The sequence below is a fragment of the Neolamprologus brichardi genome, chromosome 11 (genome assembly GCF_056152115.1).
Source record: "Neolamprologus brichardi isolate AB-2024 chromosome 11, ASM5615211v1, whole genome shotgun sequence".
Lineage (NCBI taxonomy): Eukaryota > Metazoa > Chordata > Actinopteri > Cichliformes > Cichlidae > Neolamprologus > Neolamprologus brichardi.
Genome location: NC_142114.1, coordinates 23833006 through 23851826, shown reverse-complemented (window position 1 = coordinate 23851826; position 18821 = coordinate 23833006). Strand labels below are relative to the sequence as shown.

The 18821-nt window shown below is 40.1% G+C and overlaps 1 protein-coding gene across 8 annotated transcripts in view; it reads right to left on the bottom strand.

Moving 5' to 3' along the window:
- Positions 1 to 18821, bottom strand: part of mef2d (myocyte enhancer factor 2d) — a 101705-nt gene that overhangs the window by 72743 nt on the left and 10141 nt on the right. For 6 of the 8 annotated variants that reach the window (XM_087848396.1, XM_035908090.2, XM_087848397.1 and 3 more), the window contains exon 1: positions 509 to 805. The exons of the other annotated variants lie outside the window; for them this stretch is intronic. The gene's annotated coding sequence lies outside the window, so the exon portion shown is untranslated. Of the gene's footprint in view, positions 1 to 508; positions 806 to 18821 lie in introns of those variants that run through there. 8 annotated transcript variants of the gene reach the window in all.

Below are 18821 nucleotides of genomic sequence, written 5' to 3'. Positions count from 1 at the left end.
GGTGTCAAGGGCACAAGCGTCATGGCACTCAACTCACCATTAATGGTCATGTAAGCCTTCAATTCAAGGAAGAAAAAGAGCAGGTGTGACATTATGAGCTTCGCAACAACACAAGCTTTCGACCATAAATCACTACAACAGACCCTCCCTCCACTCTTGAGCCTCTCTCAGCACATTTGGGACTTGGGTAGATGTCAGTTCAGCAGCTGACAAAGGACAGCCGGCCACACAGCAAGTCACCTCGCACTCTTCCATATCTACCTCGTAAGGACCTACTGATTGCTTCCTGGACTGATTAGAGACCCGAGAAATCTCTGAATGTTCATGAAAAACATTTTTTTCAGAACTTCAGCTAAAACATGACTTTTAAACAGAGACGAGTTAATGTGAAATCTTAAAAGAAAAAAAACGACTTTTGCTCTTCATGGTTTTAAAAAACATAGCATTCCATTTCACATCAAATCAATTTAATCAAACCAACTGTAACATCTCTATCGACTGCTCTTACCAGCGAAGATTTTTGGTGCCAAAAAGTTGTTTTGGAAGTTCTATGACACAGCAGAAAACAAAACACAATGTTGAGGTCAATAGTTCCAAAGTAGTCCAAGTCAAAGATTGCAGAGGTATACAAAGTCCTGAATAGAAAGAAAGTCCAGCTTAGAGCAGCACATGTGCCACTCCACCCACCATCGACTGCCGAAGTGACAACTGCTGGTGGAACACCTCACTCTGGACGCCCCAAATTACCCTTCTCACTGGACCCCAAGCACCACCAAGCCCCCTCCTCTGCTGCTGCTTCTAGTCACTCTACCTCACTCCTCACAATTAAACAGTATACTCATCCCCCTCTCTACCCATAAACCCCTCCCAGGTCACCCTTTGCCCTAATATGCCTTCAGCAACTGCCACCAATTCATCATAGTCTATGTTAGCAAATGAGGTGTGTGTTGGTCAGCTCTTTAAAGAATTTTTTTTTCCACATTTCAGCACATTTACTGCAAATCCTTGCATTTCCAATTGTTTAGTAGGTCAATATTTAACTTTATTGAATTATAACTAATTGAACAATTATTTTTCAGATTATTTTCTAAATATAAATCTCATTCCTTTAAGTTTAAACTGATAAAATATGAAACTTGACATTATATGCCACAGCAAAAAAAAAACAAAACAAAACAAACAAAACAAAAAAAACAGTGCAGTACACTATCAAAAAAAATCTGCATTTTTGCTCAGCATAAAATTATTATTATCTCATATCTGATCTGATTATTTTACTCAAACTTTCACTTTAATGATCATCACAGCCAGACTGATCTGCTCCACTATGGTAAAATAATACAGTGAGATTGTTTGTTGGCAGTGCATGAAAGACAATAAAACTGAGAAATGCCCCCCCCCCAAAAAAAACATGTTGGAATGCTGAAATTGTCAGCTGATAAATGCAAAAGTTAATAACTTGTGTTTTGATAACTAACAACCTAATTTTACTAAGCTTCTGACATAGTGTTTATTGTAATTCCCAGTTTATAGGCTAAACAGAATATTGCTATATGTATGTGTCCCAAATGAGTAAGGGAGTCATTAGCTGCCTAACTGAGGGTGTGAGATCCTTGTTGCACACCAGTCTATCCCTCGTGCACGTGTGTCTATACATCTTCCATTTGGATCATGAGCTGCTAGCAACAGGGTGGCAGCTGCCTACATACCTTTTGATCCTCTGGACTCTCTGAGGACCCCACCCCCCAAAAATCTGGACACTTACACCCACACAAAGGCAATGCAATGCAATACACACATATGCTCGAATGCTCAGCTGTCGGAGAATTCAACACACCGGTAATGTCTTGTGCCCTTCTGCCCTACCGTTCAATATGCGATTTTGAAATTCTGCTGTTAAACAGCTACACTGCAACATCTCCACCTCCCCGTCATCTCCAATGTGGACCACTGCTGACGGTTCTGATCTGATGCCATATCCAAATCCTAGAAGATCTGATCTTGGTAAGATACGGTTGTTTGACAGCGACCACTGTAAAAGGAGCGCTTCGCTCTCTGTGACTTTTTTGCAACAGCGACTCTGCTTCCCAAGACATGAATCTCAGCCCGTGCCCTTTCCTGACCTTGAAATCTCCAAAGGGGGGCCGGAGGGTGTGGGAAATGGGAGGCCAGGAGTCTGCTAAACAGTTGTGTCATTGAGTTTCCACACACAGTGAATACATGTATGGGTGCAGGCACGTATGTGCCAAGAACCCAACGGGTTAAGCAAGGGGCAAAAATTCCAAAGGCCATATTCATCTTGCAGCAGTAACTTATATGGCTAAATCTGTAAGAGGAGAGAAGAAAAAATGTTTTCCCTTTGTGTATCTGGAGCAGGAAATCTGCCCATGGTTAGGAAAATATACACCACTACTAAACCCAACAATCCTAATGTCAGAGTATTGAGGGCACAATTACTTCGACAACAAACACGGTTGCTCAGATGGCCTTATCTTTCTGCCCCGTTCTCCAGGTTTTTCCCCCGCTTGCCATCCACATTTGTCATCCGTGTGCACGACTGCCTGGGGGCTCTCCATGTTGAACACACGGTGTTGGCCCGGAGCCTAAAATGGGGATCTATGAGCCTACCTCCGCTCTCACTGACAACTGACTGCAAGCGCGGGCCAAGACTGTGTGGTGCTGGCTACATGTGGTGGGGATCCGGCACTGAGGAGAGGTGGGGGAGGCACAAACACTAAGCAAAGGATATCTATTCTCTCCTCTTTAGCAGAGCAGTAAAAGAAAGCAGCTCCTTTGCCCAGAGGCAAGTGTATTTATGTTTAAAGGAAACACAAAAGCATATAAGCTTCAGCTCATGCAATGATAAACATCCATCCATGTAACTGCAAATCCTTGGAACAGCTGCAGAGAAGGCAAAAAGATTTGTTTTTGCGTATTGTTCAATGTGAAAGGTGTGCCACCTGAGTGATGTGCTATGACAAAGAAAAACTCAAGAGGTTTTGTTGAAGACAAGCTTATTTGGTACTTTGTCTTTGTACCAAATGACTAATAGGTTTGTGAATAAGCATGATATGCTTTCAAGGGTCTGACAGTGAATACCCTGATTATGCAAATCTGCCTCCCTCCCGAGGATGGGGTAAATTAAAAAAAAATGACAAAGCTTTTCTTTGGTGTGGCACTAGTGTGAGCTATTTTCTCGCATGTGACCTACATTATTAAGGAATTTTCCACATTTTCACATCCTTACGACAAATCTCACAGCATAATAAAGCTCAGAAGATGAACATTTCCAACAGAATGTACTCATCCAAACAATGAGGCTGTCTAATTACTCCACATTATCTGTGCCAGCATCCAGAGCCAATCTTCGTTTTACTTACATTTCATGTTAGAAATCTAGTGATTTCAAACCAGCAGGTTTTCAGATGCCCTAAAGCATCTTGAGTGGATCAAACCAATTTCAATTCAATTTTCACCATTTATTTTCATGTATGTCTATTCAGAAAATATAAGATAAGCACATTGAATTTGCTTTCATTTTTTTGCATCTGATTTTAGCCATTAAGATAGGGATGTGATGCAAATGAAGAAGTACAAAACAATGAGGCAAAACCATTAACTCTGCTAAATCCTTTTATGTCATAATAAACTGGTTAATTGTTGAGATCATAATGACAAAAACAGTTAAAATCTGTTGTTAGAATTCCCGCAGCCATTGACGTCTCTTTTTGTGGGACCAATAAAGATGTGCAGTTTAACAATGTAAATCAATATATCAGTCAAGAAGTTACGAAAAAGATAAAATGATTAGTAAAGCAAGTAATTGTTTGCCACTTAATAAATCAATAAATCCAGTTTGGCACTCTAGTATTTAAGAGTTCTACTTTAATTCAAAACTGCCTTCAAAATGAGCAAGTTCCAACTGAAACACATTAGATTAGCAAAAATTTTAAAAATGTAATTAATTAAATGAAGCTGGAGGAGTTCTGTACAGAATCCAGACGGATATGATCACTGTTCCAGTTTGTTGTGGCTGAGCTCAAAGGGAATGCTTTTCATTTACTGATCAGTCTGCCTCCCATCCTTTTCTCACATGCGGCCACGTAGATCACAGATACAGAAGTTGCAGAAGTGAGCTTGCTCCGATAGGGCCCTGAGCTCACCCTTAAGGCGCGTCCACACAGGAAGTAATTCGTTCATCATGCATTGCTTTGTTGCTGACAGCTGGCTTTTAGCAGACATTCCAGGCTCCAGTCGCCTAGGTAACCCTCTAATATATTTAAAACTTTGCTATATGTCAATCAATGGTATCCTGCACTCTCACTAGCAGTCGCTTCAATCTCTTACCTTTAAGTCATAAAAAAGTTTAACTCAGGACCTGCACACTTTGCGTCGCCAGCAATTGCTTGAAGTCCCTAAATGACTTTCCATGGTCTCTGCTAGCTGCGATATTAAAGTCATCACTTCCTCTGTGGACATCTTCAGAGATAAGCCATGGAGCTTCTCTGCATCAGAAGGATCTACTTGAGGTAGTTTGGGCACTACCAAAGTAGTGTCAATGTCCAGTCTACAACCAACCACAACACCATAAATTCACTGGCTCTGGTGTCAGAATTGGCATCGTCAGTGGTTTTGGTAAGGGCGTGTGTAAAAAATTCTGCAATGACTCAACGATGTAGCCCACAGATTGTATCTGCCAATATTTTTCCATGAAAATTATCCCATCTTTTGCTTTACTCTTCTGAACATACACCAGAGCAGGAGTGACTGTACACCAGCACTGTCAACATGTCAGGGAAAAGTAGGGAGAAGCGGCCACCCACTGAGGTGTTTCAGGCATATCCATGGTTGGATAAGCTTATAAAATTTTCAAAGAAATAAATCTAAACTACACACAGAATGTGAGCTACTTAAAAATAGCACGAGAATGCACTGGAACACCTTTAGGGACTGCTGTATGTCACAGTACCGACCAGTATTGTATTTGTCTTTATCTAATCAAGCCCTTGCTCACTCAATCTGGGGAAATTTGGTATCTCCTAGCCCCTGGAGATGTCGCAGCTATAGGTTAAGAGTCAAGAGCAGCAAGACAAGCCCCAACAGACGCAGCAACCTGTTCCCTTCAACTGTCTGCCTCACTCAGCTGGCTCCACAAAGGCTGCAACCCACCCCACCCCCCACCCCATAAAAGCCTCTCTTTGCAGCTCCAAGCGCACCGCTTTTCCAGGCTGTCACTGTCCAACACAGGAACAGTTTTAGGGACAGATTATTAACATCAAACTCCCCTTTGAACCTGTCTTTAATATAACACAAAGCACTAAATTAAGCAGCGCTCTGATTTCTGCTTATTTTATGGAGTAATCAATGAAGTACCATTGCCTTCGTAAGGGAAATCAATCCCTGTTGACTAACAACATGCCTTCCTGTGTACAGTATACATTTTAATATGTAAAGTGTAGTAGTAAGCTTTTTCCATGTCCCTGCCAAGCGATTTAAAGTAAAATTACAGCTGGCTCAGTTATTCTAATTAATGACCTGTGCGTGAAACTTTATCATATTTTAATCTATCAAGTAAATTAAAGCCATAAATCACTCAACACCTGTGACTCCCACGCCAGCATGACATAGTGCATTGTGCAGGACAACAGACATTCAGCTTACGCCCTGAAGAAAAAAAACAAAAAACAAAAAAAAACAGACGTCTGGAATCAAAAGATCACCTATGTTAATTTCAAAGAGCTGTTGAGATCGAGAGGTCTGGAGGAGGAAAATTATCTCCTAAATGGTCATTCTACGCAACAAGAGACCTTTATTACCACAGATTTCAAAGCTCACTTGCTCTGACCTCCTGTAATCTATACAATTGGTTGTTAGTGATGTTGGTGACTTGGGAATTTGAGCTTATTATATGTCTGTACTTAATGTTAATTATTATTTGGAAGACCATCAGCTGAGTGAATAGAAGAAAAAAAAAATCAGAGCACATGGAGGCGTGGGGTGTGGTGTGGGCTGGTTCTTCTGTGACTCTCTCAGCCTGTGGATAATCTCACAACTTCATACACCGCTTTGCACTGCAGCTGCTAATGGCAGTCTTTGTTCTGCTTTGAGCTGCAGTGAGCACATAAACCAGCCCCCACCTGCTGCAGGTTCTGGTTAGAGGAGCCCTCCAGATCTCCAGAGCAGAGCTGCAGTCCATGCTTTGGACTTGGTGTAACCGCAAAACAAGATCCTCTTTGGAGAAACAAGTAAAGCATGCCTGTGGTAAACACTACATGCTGCCATATAATTACCTGTAATTGTACTACTGAAATGTTTGAAGTGTTACAAAGCCTTTTGCCAAACACAGAGAGGATTATTTCATGCCACCTGGACTGACAATAAGCTAAAATTGGCTGATATAGTGGCCTGGCCCTCCATACCAATAGCAGGAGCAATAATAAAAATGAACCAATCTGAATTTACTGGGCCAAATGTAAACAATGTCTTCTTACATCAGGATAAGCAGAGATATAGTAATGTGAAAATAAAATAGTGATAAGTGTTTCAGGAGCATTCAAATCAGCTTAGATCTCAAAGGTTACTGCTCCTAGAAACTACTAAAACAGTTTCTTCAGCTGTGGTTTGACGGTTCATTTGCTACTGATTGGTTAGGGGAAAACGAAACAAAATAAGCCCCCTTGCACAAAGAATCTATCAACACGCAACTACTGCCAAACAGAAAGAATAAAGGAAAACAGAAAAGCAGTTCAAGATGAACATTAAATGTGATTTAATTTACCATATTTTTTTAAATGATACATGCAGCTATTCTATCAAGCACAAAGATGAAAGAGTGGAAGTTAGCTGACATAGTCAAAATTACTTCTCGACACTGAAAGATCAGTGTCAGAGCCAACAGCTGAAACCAAAGCGCTATCAAAGTTTCCACAATGTCAAACTGAAACACAGTCTGCTTAGCTCTAGGACCACGCTGTCAGGTCATGAGTCACACCTTTGAAAGTTGCTACCACATTCTTCTTGCTGTCTAACAAATAAAAGTTTAGATAGCACTAAATATTGAAAATTACTTTCCTAACATTTAAACTTGAAGTTTTTTGATCATGACTGATTCTTTTGGACTCATTTTTTGTACAGTAAGATCTTAATTATATTTAAAGTTTTAGGGTTTGGTTCAATTGCAAAAAAACAAAACAAAAAAAAGACATCTGTCATGTAAGGAATCAAACTTGCTGCTCATAAAGAGACAAAATAGAGACATTATTGCAGAGATGCTTTCTGATTCTGATTTTTTTTCTTTAACTGAACAATTGAGTCAAAGTGCAATGAACAGAAAAGAGGCAAAGTAAGACGAGACCATCATGGCACACAACGTAAGCATGAGCCGCTGTGTTGTGCGCTAACAAATCCCCAGAGGGGACAAGACGTTTGATGTGCAATGGGGCGGTGAGAGCCACACAGAGCCAGCCCTCCCCCCCAACCTCCACAAGCTCCCTGACATTGACTAACAGACACGCACACAAGCGCACACACACATACACACACTTCTCCTCAGAAACAGCTGACGTTTTAACAGGCTTACAACAGCTGACAGGCTACAGGTGGGGCAGAGGGGACCCTTCATAAGTCCTCTAACCCACCCCTCCTCCTTTTAGTACCCGGCTCATAATTCCCCCTTTGCAATCCACACACACAGAGACGCACACACCTGTTGTGACTCCAGAGGAATTGTCCTCTGTGAAAACCCTTACTTCATACTGTATCACCCACCTACTCTCACAGACACACACTCTGTCTCCCCCTCAGTACATTAAAAACAGGGCTTTATGACCCTTCAGCATGTGTTTGAGTGGTTCGAGTGTGTGTTTGCTCTGTCCGACTGTAACAACAGATGCTACCAGAGAAGAGAACTACGGGCTAAAAGCACTAAGCTCCTTTGCCTTGCTTCAGTGAAGCTGGTGCTGGCATTACAGCGAGGAGAAAACCATGCTGTCATGTTAATCCATAATCATTTTAACCCACAATAACCCTGGTTTTCACTTCAATCACCACTGTGTAAAAACAGTTTGACTGTATGTGGATCTTATAATCCTAAGGTCACATTAAAGTCAAGGAACAACTTCAACTCAGTTTACTATCACAGAGTATTAATATTCTTTCGATTGTTGAGAGAGAAACTTTTCGGGCATTTAGATTCTGCAGCCACACAATGCAATTCTTCCTTTGATGGAGACAGAAAAGCTCCGTCACACAAGCCTTATTCAGGAATTTGGAGATACCACCCCTCTTGAACATTCTCCAAACGCTTTTGTCAGACATAGTTCTCTCCAAAGTGAATTGTGGTGAAGCGCAGCTGAGATATTTAGGACGAGTATCTGTTTGTAAAAAGGAGGAAAGCTGGAAAGAAGAGAGGGGATTTGAAAGCGCAGCACTTCTTTGGATTGGATGAGAAACCATGGGGTGAAAGAGAAAAAGAAAAAACACATATCTGGATTATGTATTCTTGCTGGGTGTGCAAAACAGAGCAGAAAAGAAGTTTCCATAACTTCTAGTGCAGAGTTTTTTCATCCAAAAGGTTCCACTACAACAGGGAGTTATTTACCAACATTCAGCCATATTTGATTGTATAACTTAATAGGAGAAGAACACATAAGATAGATTATGAGATAGCTGGTAGACTTTTCTCAGGCTTCGATCAGGAACTTTAAGAGAAAATTAACAAGTGACAGAACTGATAAAGAGCTGCTCAATTCAGACATCAATGTTATCATTATATTATCAGCTATACCCCCTAGCCGGCTAATGTGAGTTACCACCAATGGCTAACGTTAGCGTGTGTGCTGGCCAGGTTAACATTTATGATGACTGTTTAACCTATGTTATTGAAACGAAAGCTTTACTGAGCTACCAAGTCGCTTTCATAAAGGAAGCGACGTGCACTGACTGAGGGGTGGGGGGAGTACTATGTGTTTTTTTGTAGCCACTCGTGATTTTTACATGTACTAATCATGCCTGCTCCATATCATTCTGCATTTCTATTGAATGTATAGCAAATGGTGTGATGCACAAGTGTTCCACAGGCAGCCCACTTGTGCTGTGCTTTGCTGGACACAGCAGGGTGCCGCTATTGCGCAGTGCATAGAAAAGAATTGGTTGCAGAGTCCAACACAGCACATGCATCCTATGTGAAAGCCCCTCAGTCTTTAAGATGCTTTGCCAAGATTACTGCCCCACTGTTCATGTGTTCAGCTGCTAGTGAGGGAAAGGGTTATGGGCCTTCTTGCAGCAGCGTTTTATGAAGTTCTGTGTCAGCAGGAGGAGGCAAAGGTGTCACTCCTGGTATTCATACTGTGGCAACTGAGTATCTAATCTGACAAATTTTAATATAAGTCAGCATCAGAGTATCAACTTTTCTGACACACATACTCAGTACACATACGAACTACAGTACAATACAATAATATTTTTGAGCTGTATCTGTTGTATGTGAATTATGACAGTTGCAAGCACATAGAAAAGCAGCTGGATATAATTATAGGTCTACAGCTACTTAGGAAGGATGGCTGGATGGGTGATGAATAATCAAAATCTGTTGCTTTGACATCAGACACTAATACAGAATTCCAGTTTTGCTTCTTCTGTCGTTAATTACAGTCTGGCCATAACAACTAACCAGTGGATAAACTCATTAGAACTTTAACTATTGCAGTGGCAATTCAGTTAGTCACACATCTGGTTATCCAGTTTAGAGTTTATCCAGTTTAGAGGAGGTTAAACGCTGTTGTGAAATCACTAATAAATGTAGTTAAAGTATTCTGGAAAGATCACAGACAGACATGGTTTCTGTTTCCACAGAACAAGTAAAGAAACATGGTGATGCTGATGAGTGCACTGCAAAAGCATTTGAACATATTCTTATCTAGTCTTCCCTCTGCTCTTGTTTTTCCCTTGCACTCTCGCCGCCTTTCTTTTATTTCTTAAGAGAGCGGGAGGACTCTTTCTCTCTGAGCCTGGTGGTGTTCCAGCTGTAATGTGATAACCAGTTCAATAACATAAACAACTGCCAGAATCCTCCAGAGGAAGGATGCAGAGAGAGCGGGAGTGTGTGTTTGCGAGTGTGCGTGTGTGTGAGTCAGTGGGTGGATGTCTGTGTGTTTGGCTTTACATGGGAGCGCATGTGGGCTGGAGAGCAGGAGAGGCCTGGGCGAGAGGTGAGGACGAGTCAGCCATTGAACACCATCAAATAAAACGTTATCTAATGCCTGCACTGACACGGCCCGCCAGAAAACAAGTACACTCTCTATCGACTGAAAACACGGCTGTGCTTTTGCCCGCGAAAACACTCCTCGCTGACGCCGTGAGCTGGGTTTGTGCATCAGAAAAGAGACATTGATTTCAGCTGCACTTAGAAAAGCCATCAGGGTATCTGAAGCTTTTGTAAGAACAAATTTAGTGACTTTTAAGACCTTTCTAATAGCTCCAAAAACAAGAGAAATACTATTTTCTTACAAAAAGATCCAAGCAAAAGAGCAGCATCAAAAACTGTTCCTTTGTGCAAAAGTGTTATTACAGAATGGCTGGCATCAGCACCTCCTGAACTTGATTTAAAATTAATTATCATGGACAGTATATTATACATCAATCCCCCACAGTGTATTTAAACCCAATGATTACAAAAAGTGTGCAACTAAAGCATAAATAGCTTAATTACCCATTATCTCTTAACCAAATCTCACCATCTTCATCATCACGTGGGAAAATCTTATTCACTTCCTGTAGTTTTAGCCAGTCTCCTACAGTGAACTTCAGAGGTGGTATGAAAGTACTAATCATTCTGTCCTTTAACTGGAAATCCCCCCCTCCCAAAAAAAAAAGACAAACTACTCCTTCAAACTGTAATTTTACTAATTTTAAACTTCACATTGGAAAAGTTTTCTAAAAGTTTAATATTAATACTAAATTAAAACCAGATTTATATGAATAAGTCTCACATTTTAACAAAAGCTAGCTTTGTTTTTGCCAATTTGATTTGTATTTTATGTTTTAATAAGGTTAAAAAAAACACTAGCAAGTCCAAGGATATGAATTTATCCAATTATCCAACACTTTCAGAAAATGTATGGCAGGTAACTGGATTATCCAATTATCAAACCTATACTATGCCTGTAGCTACACCATTACTGGCTAGTAGTTCCCCATATATGATTGAGTAGAAGTGACTTGGTTTTTCTTCAGGTGTGTAGCTAATGGATTTTCTCATGATCATGATCTCATGAGACCTCCGCTGCCTCACAAGGTAAATTCTGCTCCATTACACTTCCCCTTAGTAAAACAGTATAAAATCTTAAACGTCATAAAAAGATGAAGCAGCACAGTTTCAATAAGATATGTTTTGAACCTCATGCTCTCAATCACTGACAGATACCAGTGTTTGTGCATAAACACACACACACGCCTGAAGCCATAACGACATCACATGCAAATACACAAGCAGAAGGAAGTGTGCAACTTTGGAAGAGTGGAAAGGGGATTTTTCAAGCTCCTCCTTCCTCTACTTCTACTTCTCTCTCTGGAAATAATCCCAACTGGGGTAAGGCTGTTCTACAGAAAAAGAAGAGGAACAAGGATGAATAAACACCCCCCCTCCCTCCCTCCCTCCATGCATATTCTTTCTCCACATTAGCTTATGGCTATCTTAATGAGCCTTGTGCAGATGGTCCCATAACACTGCCACAGCTGTGTGACTGTAAAACGATGCCACGCCCCAGCAAGGAGGAGGCTGTTATGCATTCATATATTCAAATGAGGCCGTAACCTCTCGTTGGGCTTTACTGGAAGTGGATGAGAGGTGTGGGAGGTGTCTGATTAAGAGTGGGGAGAATGGGCGATGAGATAGAGGCTAGATGATAATGACGAAGAGCAAGAAAATGGCAAGATTTCAGATTAAAGACAGACAGAGTAAATAAGAAAGATGATAGGGAAAGACCGAAAGAGCACGAAAAAGAATGGGAAAAAGAAAGAAGGAGAGAGGCTTAGTGAGAGACGAGGAGAGTGTGAGAAGCCTGGGTGTAGCGTTTCAGCTCCTGGCTCTTGCTGCTTGCTATTTCAGCTGTGCTGGAGTGCTGGCCAGCAGCCCCTGCTCTCACGCCATCGTAACCCCGTCAGTATGGTGGCACAGCAATTCGGTTGCATTCACAACTGACAACTGAGAGTCTCCCAATTTCTACTTCCCCCCCGTCTTACAAAGATCACATTTTTCCCTCCTTGGTGTGACTGGCAAAAAAAAAAAAAAATGCTGACTGGAGTCACAGTTTCTTTCCAATCCCAATTGAGACCACACAGATCTGTGCCACCAACTCAGATCCCCATGTTTTTAACAGCCTTCACAGACTCTGATTAGAATCGTCAAAAAGGACCAAGTTAATCTCACGTCATTTATCAGTGATGATACCCAGACCTTTTGGTAACATGACAGCTAAACTGAGCCACCAACAGCAAAGACAAAACATAGCAGGAATGAAAACCAAAAACTTAATCAGTTTGTAATCATGGAGTTCCCTAAAGGTAGAAACTAAAGGAATGTGGGGAAGCCCAAACAAAATATCCCCCAGTGTCCTCTTCACAGCCTGGTACAATAAAGTTGTCTGGTCTTTTTAGCTAGTTTCTCTCTTCAGATCAACCTTATGGGGTGCTTAAACTTAGGACATACTAGCACAGGCAGCTATAGCCCAGAGCTTTCTGCTAGGCTTTTCATCCTCTAATTTAGGTTATTGAACTCAACCTCTAAAAAGTCTTTGTGATATTGCTGCCTTTTGGAGCATTTTAATGGAATTATCTTACAAATAATGTAGAGTGTTGTCTAGAACATCCTGTCCAAGAGGTTTGTGCTCCAGTGTTGTATGTTATTAGTCTGTTGCACCTATGAAGTTTATGAAAATCAAGCTTACAAGGTTGAAGCCAAGATAGTGGGTTTAAAATTTAGAGTATGGAAATCACGGTATATCATCAAGGCGGTTGTGTCACTTCAAGTTTATCGTTCATACAATGAACTCACGCATGATTCCCCCCCCGCCACTACCAAATGCAAAATAGTTCAGGGTTAAAAATGTATAGTAAATTCAACTATTCAGACGGCACCATGAAAGCCACAAGTGACTTTATTTCTTTCTCTCTTTTTTTTTTACCCCTTTCAACTGCTTCCTTCTGTAAGGCGAAGAGTTTGAAAAATCTGGCGTTCACTTTAACAAAACAGTTCCTGGCAAAAGCAACTTAAGGTATGAGTTAACGTTCAAGTTTTGAGTCAGCAAAAGACTTCTGATTATGAAACATTTCTGTTTCTGGAGGCAGAATGATCCGTGTTTCTGAATACTGAATGATGCATCTGAGGTAGTACACTTTCCTAAAACAGATGCATGACATTTGAAACAAAAATCTCTTCTCTTATACATCTTTTTTTTTTTCCCTCTTGTAGCTTCCTCCGGTCTTGTAGGTGTGCTCCTTGATCCATGTCCCAACTTCATCTTTTTTTTCTGCTTGCTTCTTCCTTTTTAATCTTTTTGCGAGGGATTGTTCTCAGAGTTCTCTGGCAACAATACCAGATAGACCTCCAGTGAACCATCAGTGTGCACAAAGGAGACTGCAGCTTGAGTCATTCAACAGAGAAGCCTTAATCTAAGCTAAATATAATGCTGTGGATTGCTGGCCATTGTTGATTCTGATTCTCAGTAATCCTCCTGGTATCTGCTGCTCTTACTGGATTTCTGGCAAAGTCAGGAACCTTCAATTCCAGCTGTGTTATAAAATGCTGATTTTGTGATGCTATGAAAGCAAGGTCCATTACTATGAGACAGAAATCCAAACTAGGACACTTGTTTTTTTATTTCCTTTAAACATCAGTAGGACACTGGAGTGAGTATGAAAGCATTAAGTTTTGAATTAAAGTCAGAAGCAAGACAATACAGATCAAGTTGACCTTATTCAATAAAGTTTCACTCATTAGAAGTATTCCAGTTTATGGATTTAAATCAAATGTTCATTGATATTAGAGGTTTAAATATGTTGAGTCCACAGGGCTCGCAAAATCGCTAGCCCGACGTCCCGGGGCTAGCGATTTTTCCAGTCGGGCTACCAAAATCTAACTCAGCCCTGCCCGTCGGGCTATCGTATGAAGGAAAATATATGTCTACGCTTTTGCATTTTTTCGCCAATGTAGCTGAGTAATTATGTCATTGGCATCGATGAGCCACTGTCAATATGTGACATATTGAAATCGCGTTTGAATTTGCGCTTGCTTTTTGCTTTCACTTTCACTTTGCGGTCGCGCGAACGGTGTGTAGAGAGCAGCAGTACTGATTGGTGAGTGACGATTAATTCCGCACCAATTCCTCTGACATCGTCTTATCACTCATTAGCTTACTATTCAAACGTGACAAGTGAAATCTCCCGCAGCAAGCTTAAACATGTGAGAGGTTGAGTGCGCAAAGAATCGCTGACCGTTATGTAAGTGCGTGTGTAAAAGCAGCAGGATTTAAGCTGGTATTTTAGTTCTGCTCAGCCAAATAAGACAGGTCAGGGTGAAGAAGGGGCAGCCAAAGAAAAGCCTACCACAAAACGGAAAAGTTATGACAAATCAGACTATGAGGCAAAAAGAAAGCGCAGCTTTTTTGGTTTCATGGACAAAAGAATTTCTGTGGCTGGAATATCACGAGCTAAAGAACATAATGTTCTGCCAGGTGTGTTGTGAGTTTCATTTGATTTCTGAGCCGACAAGCGCCTTTGTTACTGGGACCAGTAATTTTAAGAAAGACCCCATCAGAACCCATGAGAAATGCATTATTGCCCAGTGTGCAGTATCTTTCCCAGAACAAACAGCAATTGCAAAAAAAAACATACTAAAAATAAACCAAGCACAACAAGAACTCCTGAAAAAGCTGTTTAGAACAGCGTGCTATATTGCAAAGAGTGAACTACCTTTGGCAAAATTTATCAGTCTTTGCAAACTTCAAAAAGCAAATGGCCTAGATCTTGGTTCCACTTGCCTCTTACCCGTGACTTCCGTGGAAATGTCAGATTGAGGATCTGACACAGACTGATTCATGTCCTACACAGTTCTTACAAGTTCATAGAAATTTCTGTTCACTTTGAACCAAGTATTTGAGTTGATGGTTGTAATTTTTATACAGTTGTTGTGATTTGTATTTTAACAATTTTTTTGATTAACTTTTGTTTCCATTACAATATTATACGTTAATGTATAATATTGTAAAGGAAACAAAACATTAAAAAAATAGCTTTCTTTTTTATTCGGGCTACTTAAATTTATTTTGGGCTACCAAAAACTGAAGAGTCCCTGCCCAAAGGGCTACCAGAGATTTTGAAATTCTGCGAGCCTTGGTCCAAGTAATCAAATTTTTTGATCTCATAAACACAAAAATGTTATTTACATTAAATACGCAACAGTGCAGGCAGCTTATTTGATCATTTCTGCTTTTACTAAGTGCTGTTTGTTTAGTTTATCATTTCTCTTCTTTTCACTTTCTTTTTTCTCCGTTGAAGAACTCCAAGCTTACTAAGTGCATAGGAGAATTTTTAAATAAAAAGGCTGTAATGCTGAAGGTTGTCAGAAGCTGAACTAAATGGATTCAAACTGAACGTAAGTGGATTTTGATAGTACGGCCTTGTCAAGGTCAAACCAAGATTGGTTTTCTGCAGTGCAACCCTGAGAGTGCTGCGAGTGCCCATCAAGCCCTGTTACTAAAGGTTAATCCTGCAAATTGTGTTGGGTTTAAGTTGCATTAAACCTACAGAGAAGCAGCGGGCTGTGTCTTGATCCAGGGCCAGTGGCCTTTGATCCCACTGCACGCTCTGTACGATATCTATTTGGCTAGTTTTGCATTAGATTATTTCTTTGGTAACAAGTGTATTAAAAGAAGGAAAACACAACTTAATCTGGATAAAATGCTATAGTGAAGCACACTGCACAAGGCAACAGAGTGGGATCACAAAACACCACAGACTCCAGGAGATGAAATGTAATGAGAGGGGCAGAGACCTGCAGACTCCAAAATCCCTGATCAAAATAAATGTTACGTGCATTCAGTGTTTTTATTTTCTCATCTGCTTCTACCTCGAAGTCAAAACGAGGTCAGCCCAGATTTCCATTTTGGCTCCAAAGCTGGTTTTCCAGCAATTTCTTCAGAGGCAGACCAAATATATTTAGCACCCTGAACAAGATATTTTTAGCCAACAACTGAGGGATTTACCATTCAGTTTTTTTGTTGTTTTTTTTCCCATTTCTCTTCAACTTTTAAGCACCAGACCTTCACATAATAATTGCATCTCACAGAGCGAGCAAACACGGTATACATCAACAACCTTTGGAAATTGCACATTTTTATCATTGCTGAAACCAAACTATTATATTTTTTTCAGTGCTATTAAGTAGTTCAGGATTCAGCATCTAGCTCAAGGGCACTGGCAGAACACTCAGACTCCTGTGACCTTTCAGATTACCAGAAGGTCTCTTTAAAGTCCAGGCCACCCTCCTGCTCTACTTCCCCAGAATCTGTCATCTGAGGACAAGGAAGAGAAATTCTCTGCTGCTGTTGATCAGGGAGATGAATGGAAAGTCTGTGGTAAACCACAGAGGGCTGATTATGATTTAGGTCATAATGAGAATCAACAGAGAGCAAATTTTGTCAAACAGGAATTTGGGATCCAACTTTCTCTATAAGATCAGAGTCCCTGAGTGACACATAAAGGTGAGACCAGCAGTCACCTTCCATATAGAAAGCCACAACATCTCAAGTTGTTTTCATAGCAACAAAACTTCCAAATATTCTGCATCAAATTTTGCTGATCAGTATAGAGCAGAGGTATATCTCACAGGTTTCCTCTTCAGTGGGCAAAGTGTAATGGCCATATTGATTAAATGGCCCCGGGAACTAAATATCCCCAGAACCTTATTCACAAACCAATTCAGGAACCAACACGAGAGCATTAGCTCAAATGAAAACACTGATTGGTTGGCAAATTGGATCAATAATGGATTAAATGAACTCCCTTTCATACTATAATGACACTAACTTCTCATTATGCCACCTTTGCTTGTTCACAGCGAATGGAACAAATGGCACTGAGGCTCCAGTGTGTGTTTTCAGATAACATGCTGATGTACCCGAATCAGAGGTGTGACGTGAAACAGAACAGAGTCGTGGTGTCTAGTGTAGAGTGCTCCATAATACTGGATCTCCCTTTCACACAGACATTGATTCAGTCTCTGGGACTTGACTCTGGCGCCGCCTTAAAGGTGCAACAACAATATCTGCCTATTCCATTCCTTTACCTTTCACACAAAACACATACACAATATAAGCACAACAGTCCTGCACTGAACACACTGTATGAAACTGGTCATTGTCAGCATGAATATTACCTTCCACTTGCCATTAAACCTAATTCAGTGCTAGAAAGTTTTGGTATCAACTGCAAAGAAGTATCAAAATAGTCTTGTATCCAAAGCTACCATTAAATACCTGATGGTGTGATTTTAGGATGGATCCCAAATTAGAGTTTTGCCAGTTTTAATCTATTTGATGGAGGCAAAGTTACTTTTACTTCAAAAGCAATTAGAAAATTGTTTTTGTAGAGAAACAGGCATTAAGTTACAAAAAAAGTCTATAAATAAAAGGTTAGTTTTGGTATTTGTAACAGCAGTGGCATTGATTTTTTTTCTATCCGCCTGCATGTAGATGAGTCTGTAGACATGTCATTGCAGTTTGGAGCAGTTTCATATGTTACTGACAGTGAGAGCTCCAGAAAGTCCATTCTAATAGTTCCAGCCATTGATATACCTTTTTTCTGATGGTCACTTGCACTTTTCTATTTCCTGTGGCAAATAATTTTTTAGAAGCTTATAGTTTGATTCTTGATCCAGTTGGCCAATCAGAATCAGAACCTAAAATATGACATTTCTGCCCACAGCACAATAGATAGAGGGTTACTAATGCATTTAAACTTATGTCGACCAGCTCTCGGATATACTGAGATGTCTGGTTTTCATAACTGAAAATGTTTTCATTTTTTGGAAAGTAAAAAGGATACATTGAGTTTCCCTCTGGAAGAAACTTCACTTCTATCTGATTGACTGATTGCAGTTTCGCATTCAAAACTATAACTTAAAACTTTAATTCTAGAGAGAAATGTGGTTGCTGTTTGAACAAGCTGATGTGAAGCAATAAAAAATGACTGCTGACATGAAAGAAAAGCACATTCTAGGATTCTTTTAAATCTACAAGTCATCTTAAGAGGTCTGCTTATAAAATAGTTATGTATTTTGAAGATTGAATCATCTGTTTGTTAAATATTGAATGGTGAATTTAACAGGGCAAAAGTGTTTCAAATGAATTCTTGCAGACATGTTTGACATTTTATTGACCTCTCACATAGTGATACAACATCTTCTCACTATTCGGTCAAATGAAGACAAGTAGACAGACAAATTGCAGTATATTACAGCATCAAAAGCTTATAATGTTTCTCTAATGACCATCTCAAGTATTTAGGTTTTAAACAGGTTTAATGCTAACCTTACGCAAATGCTAGCTACCTTTATCAAAACAAAAATATACCAAAGGCTGTTTGAGTTCCTTTCTAACATTCATGGACTACTACTCAAATAAACAACCTATAGTATTAACACTCCGAGGAGGAGATGGACAACACTCCTAATCACATCCCTAGTTACATACAAATGTGAATTTCTTTACAATGTAGCTACTAATTTTCTCAAAAGTACTAGACAATGTTATACTATTTTGGTACTC